Genomic DNA, 15,834 nt, shown 5'->3' on the forward strand with positions numbered 1-15,834 from the left:
AACAAAAAGGGGACAAGAAGTGTGTGTTCAGTGTGCAAGGTCTCCAGAGTGCTATTTAAAGTGTGTGTGTGGGGGGGGGGGGGAAGGGGAGCACAGATTTGCCAATAAGCCCTGTGACAAAGTTCCTGCACTATCTTTGCGGGTCTTGCGCTTATTGGCGGATTTGCTAGCCTTGGAGCTTCACGGCAGCCCTCAGCTTGGCTGTTTTTCTGAATTCACAGTCCAGGTCGACTCCTCCTGTGTCTGACCAGGAGTTGGGAGGATTTTGGGGGGAACCCAGGCCCGTCCTCTACTCGGAGTTCCAGCCCAGGGCACTGTGGAATGCAGCTGTCTAGAGTGCCTCCTGGAACAGCGGTGCGACAGCTACAACTCCCTGGGCTACTTCCCCATGGCCTCCTCCCAACACCTTCTTTATCCTCACCATAGGACCTTCCTCCTGGTGTCTGATAATCCTTGTACTCCTCAGTCCTCCAACAGTCCGCGTTCTCACTCCCAGCTCCTAGTGCCTCTTGCTCCCAGCTCCTCACACGCAAACCACAAACTGAAGTGAGCTCCTTTTTAAAACCCAGGTGCCCTGATTAGTCTGCCTTAATTGAGTCTAGCAGCTTCTTGATTGGCTGCAGGTGTTCTAATCAGCCTGCCTTAATTGTCTCCAGAAGGTTCCTGATTGTTCTGGAACCTTCCCTGTTACCCTACCCAGGGAAAAGGGACCTACTTAGCCTGGGGCTAATATATCTGCCTTCTATTACTCTCCTATAGCCATCTGGCCTGACCCTTTCACAGCCCATATACTAACTCCCTCCAGACCTGAGTCATGACACAGGGTGGTCAGGCTAAATTGGAGTGAATGGCATTTCAACCTGGCATAGGGGGTGCAGCACCACTCAGGTTTGGCCCAGCCAAAAAGTGATGAAAATGATTAAAAACTAGAGATTTGAGAATTTTTTGTACTTCAGGGGAAACCAAGGACAAGTCAATGTAACTAGTCTTGTCTGGAACTTTTGAACAGAAATCCCCTAAGTTACCAATGTTAGTGTGATAGGCATTATTTCTTAGAGTTTAAGTATATAGGACCAAACCCTGCAGTCCCTATTAAGTCCTTTCTTAGGCAAACTTATTAAGTAAATAAGAGTGAATGCCAATTGGCTGGATCCTCCAGTGCAGTGTGGCTGCTTTGTGCCACATGATCTGCATAATCCTGCCTGAAGTCAAGTTTCACTCTAATAAAAGGGGATCCTCCAGGGGATCTGGCCATCTTCTTGGCTCTTAAAACATATACCCTCCTTGTTCCTGGCATATCAGGGCAATGACATGTGGCCAGAGGAAAAGGAAGTGGCCAAGATGGCCCTGCACTATGCTGATCCTTGGCTGTATTTTTGTCCCCAAGGCCATTGCAGGACAGCATAAGTTAGAACAGGCACAACATAATGGTGGGGAGCTGGGCCACTCAGAGAAAAACCCCTGTCAATGAAGTGCAAAGGTGAACTTTAAGCCACTTTTGTATAATGCCCGCTTGACTTGTGATTTATGTAATGTGGGCCAATCCTTGGCTATGGCTAATGTGCTTTGTCAAATAAATGAAGGAGGACTGAGCAGGCCCTTCTGGACTTGATCCATTTTTTCTAAAGTGTAAACTAAGGATAAAATATGACTTGAGGAACTGCTCACTTTTTTCTAAGGGAATCTAAAAGTAAAATATAAAACAGAGATCTTTATGTCATTGCACAGTAATCAGAAGCTACAGTCTTCATGGCAGATTATGGTTCCTGCCAACATTCCTTTGTCCTGATTATGAGTCAAAAACGTTACCTATCCAGAATACTTGTTATCAAAAAGGGAACGTTAAGTGCCAGTGGAAGGGTTTTCATTACAAATTCAGCACCACACAGTTTCAGCATTGAGATAAACGTAGAGTTAATGCAGCCTATCAGGGAAAGTGTACATATTGGTCCATAATTCAGACAGAAACATGGAAGGGGGGGAAATGAGATAAGATGAAAAACTGTTAAGGGAAGCAGCTAGGTTTGCTGGAGGCTTTGTATAGGAAGTTGAGGGAATGCAGTAGTTCCCCAAGCGAGTTGTTTGTAAAACAAATGTAATATGAAGTCCCTTTACTTGTATTATTTGTATTCAGTAGTGCTTAGAGACCACAGTCAGGTTTGTGTCCCTTTGTGCTGAACCCTGTATAAGCATACAATAAAAAGATAGTTCCTCCCCTAAAAGCTCACAGTCTAAATATCAAGGAAGTACAATAACCTGCCCCCTTTTATTTCCATTGTATTTTATTTCTCTTGCCTTTCGTCACTTGATTCAAGTGTGTCCACCCTCTCCTGCACTCTGACACCAGGTGCCTGAATCTCCTTCCTAGAGACAGTGATGGTGGTGATGTGGTATTTTGGCTGGGATGGGTTTGCTCTTTTCTTGTAGTTCTGTCTCTTTTAAAATTTTTTCTTCTCTATCTGCTTCCCTTTCCATCTTTGTTTCTCCTCTTCTCCTATCTTCTTTTCTCCTCTCTTTTTCCCTTTCTCTTCCATTGTCTGAGCCCTTCTCTACTAAGTTATCTTTACCCTTCCCATTCTCTGTTTTCTCTTCTTATCTCACATTCAGTCTTCTCTGACCCTCTCCAGGTTGTCTGTCTTTTCTCCTAAATCCTCATTGTGGTTTTTTCCACCCTCCTTCCGCTTAACCTGTTCGTACTTTCTCTTGTGAGTTGCTCCACCTATCTCTATATTTTCCATCTGTCTGTCCTGCTGCAGTGTGTCCCTGAAATAGCCTACCTGCACACAGCACCTCTTTAAACAGAGGAGGAAATGTTGCATCAGGATGCAGGGCCCTGCTCCCTGTCACTGACTGATGGGAGGTCCAGCGCGGAGTCCATCTTCAATGAAGTGCAGCAACACAATAGACAATTAGACCAAGGAGTCTTGTGCTATAGCCCTGGAGATATAGTTTTTATAAAACACCAAGTCTACTGCATGAGCTACCCTGGCAAAGTTCCAACACTGCCTATTGGCTCATAGTGAGGAAATAGCAGGGGGCGGGAGTGGGGGGAGGGAGGAAAGAAAAGGACAAAGTTAGCTGTCTGCAGCTCATCTTTCTGTTCTGCTATTATTGTGGCTTGCCATAGTTTGTTTGTAATAATTACAGTTATATTACCAAAGTATCCTTTAAACTGGATTGTTGTTGTTACAAGAGCTATTGTTCAAGAATTACATTTTTCAATTAGGGGAAATACTTTAGGTACATTATCTATAACAATCTCTTTTAATGGTAACAGCAGCTATGGAAATTAGTCCAGAGCATAAAATTAAAGATATTTGAATAATTATAGTGTAATCAAGTCAAAATTACTGATGCCTTTATTGAGACTAGTTTATGTGACAAGCAGCACAAGAACATATGTGCTTTGAATCTGAAATGCAGCAGCATTTGACAACATGTTTGCATATATTGTACCAAATAATAATTTGTTTGTTTTTCACAGATCTCCATGGAATTAAAATTAAATAAGAGTCCCTAGAGCTGGTTTCTAGCTGTTTGGGGAGATTGAGAGGAGCTCCTTGGTGTCTCCCCATCCACCTGGATGTTTAGGGAGGTGTCTTTGTGTAGCGAGTTAACAGGATGAGGGCAAGTTTAATTAAGTTAACTAAGGAAGTTGAGAAATTCTGCACAGTAAATGTTTTACTTATGAAATTTTCCTTGGCAAAATGTATTGGGGGAAAGGTAGCAAATCTGCTTCATTTCCTCCCCTTCTTATGTGAGGATATATATTGTCTCTTTAAATCTGTAGCAGGAAGCCAGGCAGGAGGGGCTGAGGAAGGAGCTAAGCAGAAACTCTTGGTTAATGCTGTTTTTCTTATCCTAGTAAACTTTGTTCAGTGTTAGAAAAAAGTGACACTTTCTCTGATTCTTTACAGCTGTAAGAAACTGACTCATTTTGTGGGGGAAAGGAAAGGCCAAAGTTCACACCTCTGCAATTGAATAAGGCTTAATTGCAAGAGCAGTGAAGGCCAAGTCAGCCCATTAATCTATGCAATATTTTTTTTAAAAAATTGACTGTTTAATTCCAAAATAGAATGTAATATGTCAATGGCAGTGCAGCAGCGCAGAGAAAGTGTGGGAGCCTTTCAGGGGCCCTAAATGAACAGGTAGAGCACTGTGTCTTTGTTGTCTTTAGGGAAGGATACATGCAAGATCATCTTTGAACTGAGGAACTTTCAGAAAACACTGTCTGAGCTATGAAAAGGCAAGTCACTCTGCAAAAATAGTTGGGAACACAGAGGCATTTGTAATGGTGCTTCCTTTTTTCCCCATGGGAGATTTTTCTTTGGGTTTTCAGGACAGAAATGTGATAAATGTTGCAAAGGAGAAAATAGAAGAGAGAAAGTCTGCATAGCCAGTGGGAGCCCATACTGGACATGTAAAAGCAAAAGGAGATTGGGAGCTGTGGCTGTTAAAGAAAAAGAAGCAAGGAGAGAGCATAAATGGTCCACATGATGATTTAGTGCATGCCAGGCTACTGAACCACACCCTAAGTCACCATGTAGACAAGCCCTAAAAGTGAGTGACATCTGTTTCTTGGAATCTGTTTTCAAGATGGAGTTAATGAATTAGCATGGACTGGTAGGGCTGGATTCTTCAGTCCACTACCTCCACTTTGTGCACTGGATGACAAATCACCATAATAGCCAGAAGAGAATTCCCATGCACCAATAAAATATCAGTTGGTGAAAAAACTGTCAGATACAATGTAGATGCCTCCTATGCCAGCCACCATCTCATCCCTGTAGTCAGATGTGAGAAGTAGGTTAGAGTTTCTCCTTTAGCTTAGAGTGAGGCTGGGCCTCCCACTTCTATTGGGCACAATTTAGACAGAGATAAGAATCTGATTTGTAATCTCCAGCTTTTCAGTACTGTTGTCAAATTTAAAATCAGGGGAGTCAAGGCAGAAGTGACTAAGTGATTTTAAGGAACTGAGCCCTAGATCTAAAATGAAGAAATCTAATAGCCTACAGTGACATAAGTCACCTGAGTCAGTTCCAAGCATGTACAACTACAGTGGTGAGGTACATGTTTGAGTACCTTGACATTATGTGATCCATGAAAATAACCTCCCAGAGAGTACTAAGTACTTAGATGGGCCTCATAAAGTTCACTTTGGAATCATTCAAGTCTTGTCAATGATTATAGAGAAACAATTGAAAATACCTCTCTTACTCATGTTGTTACTTGGTAGGTCTTGGAAAGAACAGATTAAGTCAGTGTAAAGAAAAGTAGCCATTGACTAACTGGTAGCTTTGGCCTACTTTTATACATTTGTTGAAAGTTTGCTTCTTACTAGATTCACAAATCAACAGTTCGTAGAAAGTTAAAAGATATCTTCTCTTTGGTATTCTGGAAGAAATACCACTGACAATGGACTGCAGCATACTAGCTCTGAATGCCAAGCTTTTGGAATATGTTAGAATTTCAAGGAAACCCATACAGAAATTGACTGGTAAAGAGTGCAGCAGATCTCTGGAGAAACACTCCATAGTAGCTAATAGAACAACCTCCTACATCAATCTCCAGAATAAGCATGTTGCTATTTCTAATTTTGATCACTAATAAATAATGTTGTACAAATTTAAAAATAAATAAATGCATAGAATAAACTGTCTTGAGTGGATAGCTGCTTACAGGCCGACAGATTAGAACAATGCCACCAACTTCAGAGTAAATCTTTGTCTTAAATGGCTCTGATTAAAATGACGGGAAATGAAGAGGTGCCAAATGTGTGTCAGGACTTCTTTAATCCTTGGAATACAGCCCAAATCTTAGCTACCTTTAAACCAAGACACCGAGCCCTGATCCAGGAAAAATGGAATGTGAATCCAGGAAAACATGCTATGTTGCAGGTAATCCTAAAACGTTGTGCTGGTTGTGAAAGCACGGATATTATTTCTTTGGGAGAGGGGAAATAAAAGTTATTGGCTGTAGGAGATGAGGGGAAGAAGTGTTTTCACTGACAGTTAAAATTACTCTGATTTACAGTTATACTTCATATAATGCTGCCTAGTGAAGATTTCAAAACCTGATTTCAAAACAGTAACCTCCCCACTGCTTGCCATGCATGGCAGCATGCTGCAGGGTGGGTTCCACTGTAGCAATGCTTCATAATTTTTAATGTAGATTCCTCACCTGCAGATCCCATGAGGCTTCATTGCAAATGAATAGGAAAACCTTTCCTGCAGTAGTAAATTGCATGCGCTATTTTAATTGGAACTCAACACACTTGCCAAAAGACTAAGTGGTAAGTACTGGGTAACAGCCAGGACACTTAAATGAGGCAGAGTGGTATCTTGCTCCGGGTGAACTAGCTAACTTAGAGAGTTACATATTATCTACATTGTAAAGATGAGGATGATCAAAATATGAGGCTCCTGAAGTGTATAATAAAGGAGTGGCATAACGGCCACTGTCAAGTTCATGTATTCAGTCATTCTTTTTGTATTATTGTCTGCTATGGGCCAGATTTTACTCTCTGTCAAACCAGTGAAATTCCAAAGTAAATCACTCATGCTGTGCTAGATTATGATCTCAGTTATCAAATCTAGAGTTACTGCAGTGAAGTCCACACTTGTACTAGTGTAACTGTGTAACCCTTCCTCCTTATCATTATATAGCATAGGAACTGTGTTTTCAGGTTCTTCTGGGTTCATGGGGCCAGGAAGATATTTTTTCCATTGGGGGAAAATTGGCTGTGGCCTAGTCAGGATTTTGCTTTCCTCATAGCATCATGGAGTCAGTTAGGTTAAAGAAGTGACCAGTGACCAGAAAATAAAACAGGTGGAGTTTTGCTGGTGGATCCCACGTCTATGGCAAATGGGAGACTTGAAGTTCTAGAAGACTAAGCTCTCTCTTTGGTACCATGTGTCTCCTTTGCAGGGGGAAGGCGAGAGGATTCAGCAGAGCAAGCTGAATGCTTGGGATAGGCAGTGAAGAGTCTACCCTGAGTTATGGGCTATACAGTAGATGCCCTGTAAACCCGACTCTTAATCCACCTAGATGTGTGGTATGGGGAGATGGGCAGATAGTGCCCCTTTCTGATGTTAAATTTTAGCAAAGTAGCACCCTGCCACTTAAAATCCATCCCTATGTCTTTATTCACTTACATATCCTGATCAATGCATGTAGAACTGAATAAGGCATGTAGTCAGTTTACTATAATTTCATGGCTTTCCCAAGTTAAAACAATTCTCACGCACTGTTTTTTTTCCGCTTGCAGTTAGACTGGACTAGAAATTAATGTCTAAACTTGGTTTGCCCTGAAGCATCATTGTATCTCCTTATGCTACTTAATTTTTACTGTCAATTGAGCTGCAAAATTTTATACACAGGAAGAGTCCTAGACAATACCATAAAAATCAACAGCAGTCTAGATAACTGAGGCCAGTTTTTGGCATATCAAAGTCAGCTTCTTCTTTGGTTTCACAGAATGCTGTCAATACATTGTTTTAAAAGTAACTGACAAGGACAATAATAATGATTTTAGGGCTAACTTGATAGAAACTGTGTTCATTGCTAATTAAAATAATTTACTAGTGAATGCAACAGGTGCTCTGTATATTGGTATAATGTAGTTTTAAATCAGAGTTTTGATGATTTTAGAATAACTTAACTACAAGAACAAATTTACATAATTCCTTTGTACCTTGCATTTAGTTGGATGCAGAGCAAAGCAAATGCTAGAATTATTAACTATTAATTATTTATTAGTAATTAATATTCATTTGTGTTACAATAGTGCCTAGAGACCCCCAACTGGCCTTGTTAAGCTAGATAGTATACAAACACATTGTAAGAGACAGTTGTGCCTCAAAGAGTTTACAATCTAAGGAGCCAAGACAAACAAAGAGTGGAAGTGGAGCAGAGCTGAAATGACTTTCCCAAGGTCACACAGTTGCTAAATGGCAGAGCCAGGAATGGAATTCAGATCTACAGACTCTGTCCTATCCACTGGACAATGCTGTGAGAAATTGAATGAGAGTGTGACTTCACAATAGGCAGAAACTTGAGCTGCAGCTTTCCCAGTCCTCTGAGTGGGGAAAAGGATGATCCTCTCCCTTATAATGGTTAAAATCAGGAATAAGTCAATTGAAGTCAGCGGAATTACACTAATGTGTAAACCTGGGTAAGTGAGATCAGAATCAGGTTCTCAGTCTCTCTTAAAATCCCTTGCTTGGTGTTTATAAGAAACAGTTTAATTCATACTCCCGACAATAAATAGTTGGGAGAAAAATCTGTGAATGATACAACATGTGCTTCCCTTTAAGGTCTTCCAGCAAAACTGGGACATAAAGACCCCATACCTAATGTGCAAAAGCATGCAGAAAAAATAGCAGTATTTGGGAATCTTTTATTAGGTGATCTTACATATCACAGAGAAGCAGTAATGGGCATGAACCAACCCACCTTTATTTTCTTTGCTGTTTTCTGTTAATGTTTAGACATTTCAAGCCAGTTAGAATAATTGCTAACATCCGTAGCTTAGAGCTGGTTGAAAAATTAAAACATAAAAGACAATTAAAAAAAATTCAGAGTTCTTTCTATTTTACGGGGCTCAGAGCTGTCCATGTTTTTTACTCAAATTTTTTTCATGACCTATTTCTTAGGTATATTCTTTATCACAACCATTATCAAAACCTTTATTGAAAAGGTGATAAAAACTGAGTTTTCTGGAACCTGCTTTTTATTAAAGGAAATATTTCCAGAAATGCTTTCAATAACATTTTTTATTTTCATATTCTGTTTAAAAAACAACTTTTCATTTGAAAAACTTTCACCAGTGCTACTTTAGCTCTTTACAAACAGTTATGGACAGCATTATCTAATTGCTCTAAAAATCATTGTGTCCTTCCATCACAGGAGTTGAGTTCAGTGGAGAATACCACTGACCATATTGTATTTATTTCTTCTCTATTTGGTACACAAGACCCCTTTTTCCCAACACTGTTTCATGTTCACCAAGAGAATTAATTCAGGATTTGCCAATTTCAGTTAATAAAAAATGAATTCCCTAAAGTGAGACATTATCTTTCCTGGCCAGAGAATCAATGAGACAGTCTGGGGGTCATGCTTCTTTACACCTTTATGTGGTTGCCAGCAGTTAGAGATACAGATGACGCATTCAAAACAATTAAGCTTTCACTTTTACATCCCTTCTTCCGTGCCATTTCAAACGTACTTTTGGCAGGACAGAGGAAATGGTTGCTTGAGCCAATATGTGGGAATTGGGGGACTGGCACAACCCTCTACCAAGAAACTGTTTTTCCCCCCATTGCGTTTGATAAAAATGCAAATGAGAGTCTTGGCTCCCTGTTGGTTTATAATGGTTGGCTGCTTATTTCAACATTTAATGTCTTCAGGCAGTCTCTAATATACCAAAGATTTACAAAATAGTGTATAAAATTGCTTTTTATGCGAAAGGGTTCTGCTTTTTCTAATGGCTAATCATGTTTCACAAACAATAGAAATGCTTTTAAAGCCACATCTAAATAATGAACAAATCTGTCTCAGTGCTTCTTCGAGCTAGGTCACTTCCATGCATTTTCAAGTCAGTTTATCTAACCAAGAAGGATCTATTTTGCATTAAATCAACCAATTCTCAGTTCTGGATCCTGCAAACTCTTAGACTACTCGTGTATAAAGTTATGTAAAGCTGAAGTCAATGGGACTGTACATTTGTGTTTTGTTTTTTTCTTTCATGAATCAGCACCCAAATTTTTAACTCGTTGCATCAAATTTCATTCTCTCCTAAAGTTGGTCTTATGCTTTTCAAAAAAACAACGAGGAGTCCAATGGCACTTTAAAGACTAACGTATTTATTTGAACATAAGCTTTCGTGGGTAAAACCCCCACTTCTTATGCTTTTCAAATAGTTCTTCCTTTGCATTCTCTTAAACTATCATCCAGTCAGTGCAGATAGATAAGAAGAAATGCTAAGTTTTCTCACCTATAAAGAAAAATCATGTGGACCAAATACATAGCTACAGAGTCAAGCACCAATCCTTCAAACACTTCTGCATGTACATGACACATAACGAGTCTCATTAAATTCATTGGGAATTCACATGGGTAAAAATTGCACATGAGCCTAAGTGTTTGGAGGACTGGGTTCTTAATGGCTACTTGTCATTTTCATCTGGTTTCATCAGCATCGGTATGATGCTGTCTTCCCATCCTAACTTTATATCATAGACTTCGGTACCCAGCCCAGACTTCCTACCCAGCCCATTACAGCCATAAATTACATAGCAAGCAACCTGACGTTAGACAACTATGGTGGATAATGTGCATCTGCAAAGGTCTCATGATTCCTAATAATTAGAAATTGGTGGAAGCCCTAAATCACGGAGCTTTAGATTCCTTCCATTTCTTTAAGCATTAATTATTATAACTGGATATTCTTGCTATCTATATAAATATCCAAATCCTCTTTGAGGTCTTGGGTGACAGACAGCTCAATAACCATATAGAAGTGTGTGCTTAACCTTAAGCATATACGTAAATCCCATTGAAGTAAAATGGAACTGAATGTGGGTGGTCTCCTTTCTTAAATAGAGGCCTTTGGTATGATATGAAAGTGTCAGGTACCTGTAGAACAAGATTTAAATTTCAGTGTGCTCACTAGATGCTCCAGTCCCAAAAAGCATTTATTTAAAAAACAGTTCTTATTTTTCTAAAAAATATTTCTTCTCTCTGGCTCAGTACCTTTGTAGTGTATCATTCCCCATAGTGTCATCTAATTGTTTCTTGAATGATTCCAATGGTCTTGCTCCAACAGTCTTGCCTTGTAAGAGGTTCTACAGATTAATGATTAACTTCATGAATAGGTACTCTTGGTACTCTCTCCTGAGTTTGTTTTTTCTTTAATTTCTTTCTATCATTTTGTATGTTCATCATATTTGAAGATGAAAAACGTAACTAAGCATTGATCACACTAATTTGAATTGTATAGAAATCGTTTAAATCCTACACTTATACATCTTTCAGGAGTCTCAATGAGGGGGGAAAACAATAACAGAAAATGTGGAAATGGCAGAGGTGCTTAATGACTTCTTTGTTTCGATTTTCACCAAGGTTGGTGTCGATTGGACATCTAACATAGTGAATGTCAGTGAAAATGAGGTAGGATCAGAGGCTAAAATAGGGAAAGAACAAGTTAAAATTACTTAGACAAATTAGAAGTGTTCAAGTTACCAGCCCTGATGAAATGCATCCTAGAATAATCAAGGAGCTGACTGAGGAGATCTGAGCCATTAGCAATTATCTTTGAAAAGTCATGGAAGGTGGGAGAGATTCAAGAAGACTGGAAAAGGGCAAATATAGTGCCCATCTACAAAAAGGGAAATAAGGACAACCCGGGAGATTAAAGACCAATCATCTTAACTTCTATACCTGGAAAGATAATGGAGCAAATAATTAAACAATCAATTTCCAAACATCTAGAAGATAATAAGGTGATAAGTAACAGTCAGCATGGATTTGACAAGAACAAATCCTGTCATACCAACCTGGTACCTTTCTTTGACAGGGTAACAAGCCTTGTAGATAAGGGGGAAGCAGTAGATGTGGTATATCTAGACTTTAATAAAGATTTTGATACTGTCTTGCATGACCTTCTCATAAACAAACTAGGGAAATACAACCTAGATGGAGCTACTATAAGGTGGGTGAAAAACTGGTTGGTGAAAAACCATTCCCAGAGAGTATATAGTGGTTCAGAGTCATGCTGGAAGGGCATAATGAGTGGGGTTCTGCAGGGATCTGTTCTGGGTCTGGTTCTGTTCAATATCTTCATTTATGATGTAGATAATGGCATAGAGAGTACACTTATAAAGTTTGCGGATGATACCAAGCTCGGAGGGATTGCAAGTGCTTTGGAGGATAGGATTAAAATTCAAAATGATCTGGACAAACAGGAGAAATGGTCTGAAGTAAATAGGATGAAATTCTATAAGGACAAATGCAAATCACTCCATTTTAGGAAGGAACAATCAGTTGCACACATACAAAATGGGAAATGACTGCCTAGGAAGGAGTACTGCAGAAAGAAACCTGGGGATCAGAGTGGACCACAAGCTAAATATGAGTTAACAGTGTAACACTGTTAAAAAGAAAGCAAATGTCATTCTGGGATGTATTAGCAGGAGTGTTGTAAGCAAGACACTAGAAGTAATTCTTCCGTTCTACTCTGCGCTGATTGTACTGGAGTACTGTGTCCAGTTCTGGGCACCACATTTCAGGAAAAATGTGGACAAATTGGAGAAAGTCCAGAGAAGAGCAACAAAAATGATTAAAGGTCTAGAAAACATGACCTCTGAGGAAAGATTGAAAAAATTGGGTTTGTTTAGTCTGGAAAAGAGAAGACTTAGAGAGGACATGATAACAGTTTTCAAGTACATAAAAGGTTCTAACAAGGAAGAGGGAGAAGAATTGTTCTTAACCTCTGAGGATAGGACAAGAAGCAGTTGGCTTAAATTGCAGCAAGGGAGGTTTAGGTTGGACATTAGGAAAAAACTTCTTAACTATCAGGGTGGTTAAGCACTGGAATAAATTGCCTAGGAAGGTTGTGGAATCTCCATCATTGGAGATTTTTAAGAGCAGGTTAGACAAACACCTCTCAGGGATGGTCTAGATAATACTTAGTGCTGACATGAGTGCAGGGGACTGGATTAGATGATCTCTCGAGGTCCCTTCAAGTCCTATGATTCTATGATTTTTACAGGTAGCTCTGTTGTTCCTGTGTCTGAGTCTTCTTTTATACCAGTGTAATTCCAATGACTTCAGTAAAGTTGTTAGGTCTGGTTCTGCTCTCCCTTACATTTGTGTAAGTAAGGAGTAACTTTACTGAAGTCAATGGAATTATCCTGATGTGGGATAAGAATCAGGTTGTTTTTGACTTCATTCTTTGCTGAACCCCCTTGCTTCCAGTGTGTGTGCAGGGTTGTTAGATTTCAGATTATGTCAAAGATCTGAGAACAGAAAGGAAAAGAGAAATAGTTTAGTCTCCAGACATACTGAATAGGCTTCCTAGAGCCACGTGGTATGAAGAAGGGAACAACTGTGACTGAGTGCTGATCAGAAGATTTCTGTGTATTTGTTTACAGCCTCAAAAGGGAAAACAATAAGGGAAGCAAACAGATGGTGGCCCTTCTCAGGCTGCAGCCAAGAAACATACTGTAGTACTCAAAGTTGTATGTATGTTTCATGTGTTCCCAAATCCTGTGGTCGCTGTTTGCCAGTCTGGTCCCCGAGTGTCAGAGCAGTCTGGATGCTGCTCTAAATTACACCAGTTGCCAATGCTCCAAGGGGCTATTAAGGCAACTGGGGGTCACAGAGTTCAGACAGGACCTAGTCATGCCCCCATTGCCCCAACTATGCCAGTTATAGGGATGGCGGATGGTGTAAAAGCCACTATACTAGCTCTATACCACTGGTGAGCCTTCCTTCACTGGTGTGTGTTAGGGGGTTTATTCCTTAACCCGCTTACTTCTCTGGTCCTTCTCGTGTGAACAGAGAGCAACAATACCCGAAGTCCAAAGGTCCAAACAATTCGATGTTTATTAGGGTGAACTTCCAGCAAGCATGATTCCAGTTTTCTTCCTTAGTGTCTCCCTTCCCAGCTCTGACACAACAGAAGTTTACCTGTGTCCCTGTTCCCATTTCCCCCTTTAGCTAAACATGATTCCAATTTCCCCACCCCATTCCCTGTTCCCATTTCCCCCCCCCCCCCCACACCCACCCACTTCCTGACTGACTGCAGACTATATAGTAAAACTTGAGTTCTGCTTGGCTATACCTTAACCAATCATTTTCCTTGAAATTTTACTAACCAATCCTAACATATTGTAACATGATTATGTAACCAATTATATCCCACCATCTTAATTAGTTTACACTCAGCAAAATTAATTATACAGAAGACAGGAACAATCACAGAACCAGACAGAGATTATACAGAAAAATAATAGCAAAGTGGAAACTATAATGACAAAACAATACAGAAGTGAGGATTTCACATCCAAGCTATTGATAAGTGAGTTCTTGCCAGACAGGATGCTATCAAACTAAGTTTCGTTTTACATCTTCTAGGCACTTCCCTTTCTCTGGAGGCGATAGGCATTATCAGGACAGGATTGTATTCCTAACAGCCCAATAGCACCTTCTTTCAATGTGACTAGGTTGGAATGTGAGGATCTGCCCATTCGCTTCCCAGCTTATGGCTGCCTCTGTTGCTTAGCCAGAGATCTCAGCCTAAGAACAGGGCCTCAGACTGTCACAGTGAGAAAAGGCCTTATACAGTCAGACAGTGATTTTGATTCTTTTTTTTATACCTCTATAACTAAGTGATAAGAATACACCTAAATTCATAGAGTATAGGCGTTTATAGACAGGCCTGAATATCTATATCCTAACAGTGTGATCTCCAAGTTCATGGAGGTTAAGTCCATTCATGGCTATGAGCCAGGATGGGTAAGGAATGGTGTCCCTAGCCTCTGTTTGTCAGAGGGTGGAGATGGATGGCAGGAGAGAGATCACTTGATCATTACCTGTTAGGTTCACTCCCTCTGGGGCACCTGGCATTGGCCACTATAGGTAGACATGATGCTGGGCTGGATGGACCTTTGGTATGACCCAGTATAGCCATTCTTATGTTCTCATGTACACCCATTTTAGGGCTCTTTGAGAAGATGTGTAACACAAAGCTGCCTCAGCATAGGGGAGAATCTGGCCCAGTATCCCTTTATATCTAATAACCTCTGACTATGACTCTTTGAAAATACAAGTTTTTCAGATGACATCATGCTGGCAAAATAAGTCATTTTGATTGAAAGATTTTCTAGCTAGAATCCTTTCAGATGGGAAATGTAAAGATATGTTCATATTCTGACCATAAAAGTGATTCCACTGGGAAACCGTGGCAGAATGTTGTCTCCAGGGGAAAGGCAAGGAGGAATCTATGTAAAATACCTGTAAACATTTAGTTTGTATCAGTGGACATACAAAAATACCCTCAGATTACCTGGCTCTCAACAATTCAGTCAAAGGTGTTTGTAATTCACTCTAATCAGAGGGAGAGAGCAAAAGCAAGAAAGAATGACCTTTAAGAAGGATCTGAATCTGTCTGTTCCTTCTGGAGTGTGTATTCAAAAACATATTTATGGTGCATCTCAAAGACTGTATTTAACATATAAGGCAAAATTCTGTCTTGTTTTGTGTAAAGAAGGCATAGGCAACCTCTTCCCAGACCGCACCATGCAGCCACACAAGAACACGGCAGGAGACAGTCCTCATGCTTCCTTGAGCACTAGGCTGAAGTTTTTACTAATGTGCCCAGTAGTACTGGTCAAGGCAGTGGGGTCTGCTAGTTTAGGGGCCTGGCCTGGTCCATGGGGCTGCCATCTGCTGCCATCTGATGTAAATGGTGTGGGAGGTGCATACTGCCTCTCTTTTGGAAAAGCATTAAGGAGAACTGCTGAGTTTGCTGCTGTAGGCAGAAACCTTCCACTTGCCACTATGATTCAGCTCCCTCTACCTACATAAGAAAATAGGCATGGCCATACTGGGTCAGACTCAATGGTCCATCTAGCCCAATATCCTGTCTTCTGACAGTGACCTCTGCCAGCTGCTTCAGAGGGAATGAACAGAACAGGCAATCATCAAGTGATCCATCCCCCGTTGTCCACACAGCTTCTGGCCAACAGAGACTAGTTGCATCCCTGTCCATCCTGGCTAATAGTCATTGATGGACCTGTCCTCCATGAACTTACCTAGTTCTTTTTGGAACCC

The sequence above is a fragment of the Dermochelys coriacea genome, chromosome 11, assembly GCF_009764565.3.
Source record: "Dermochelys coriacea isolate rDerCor1 chromosome 11, rDerCor1.pri.v4, whole genome shotgun sequence".
Classification (NCBI taxonomy): domain Eukaryota; kingdom Metazoa; phylum Chordata; order Testudines; family Dermochelyidae; genus Dermochelys; species Dermochelys coriacea.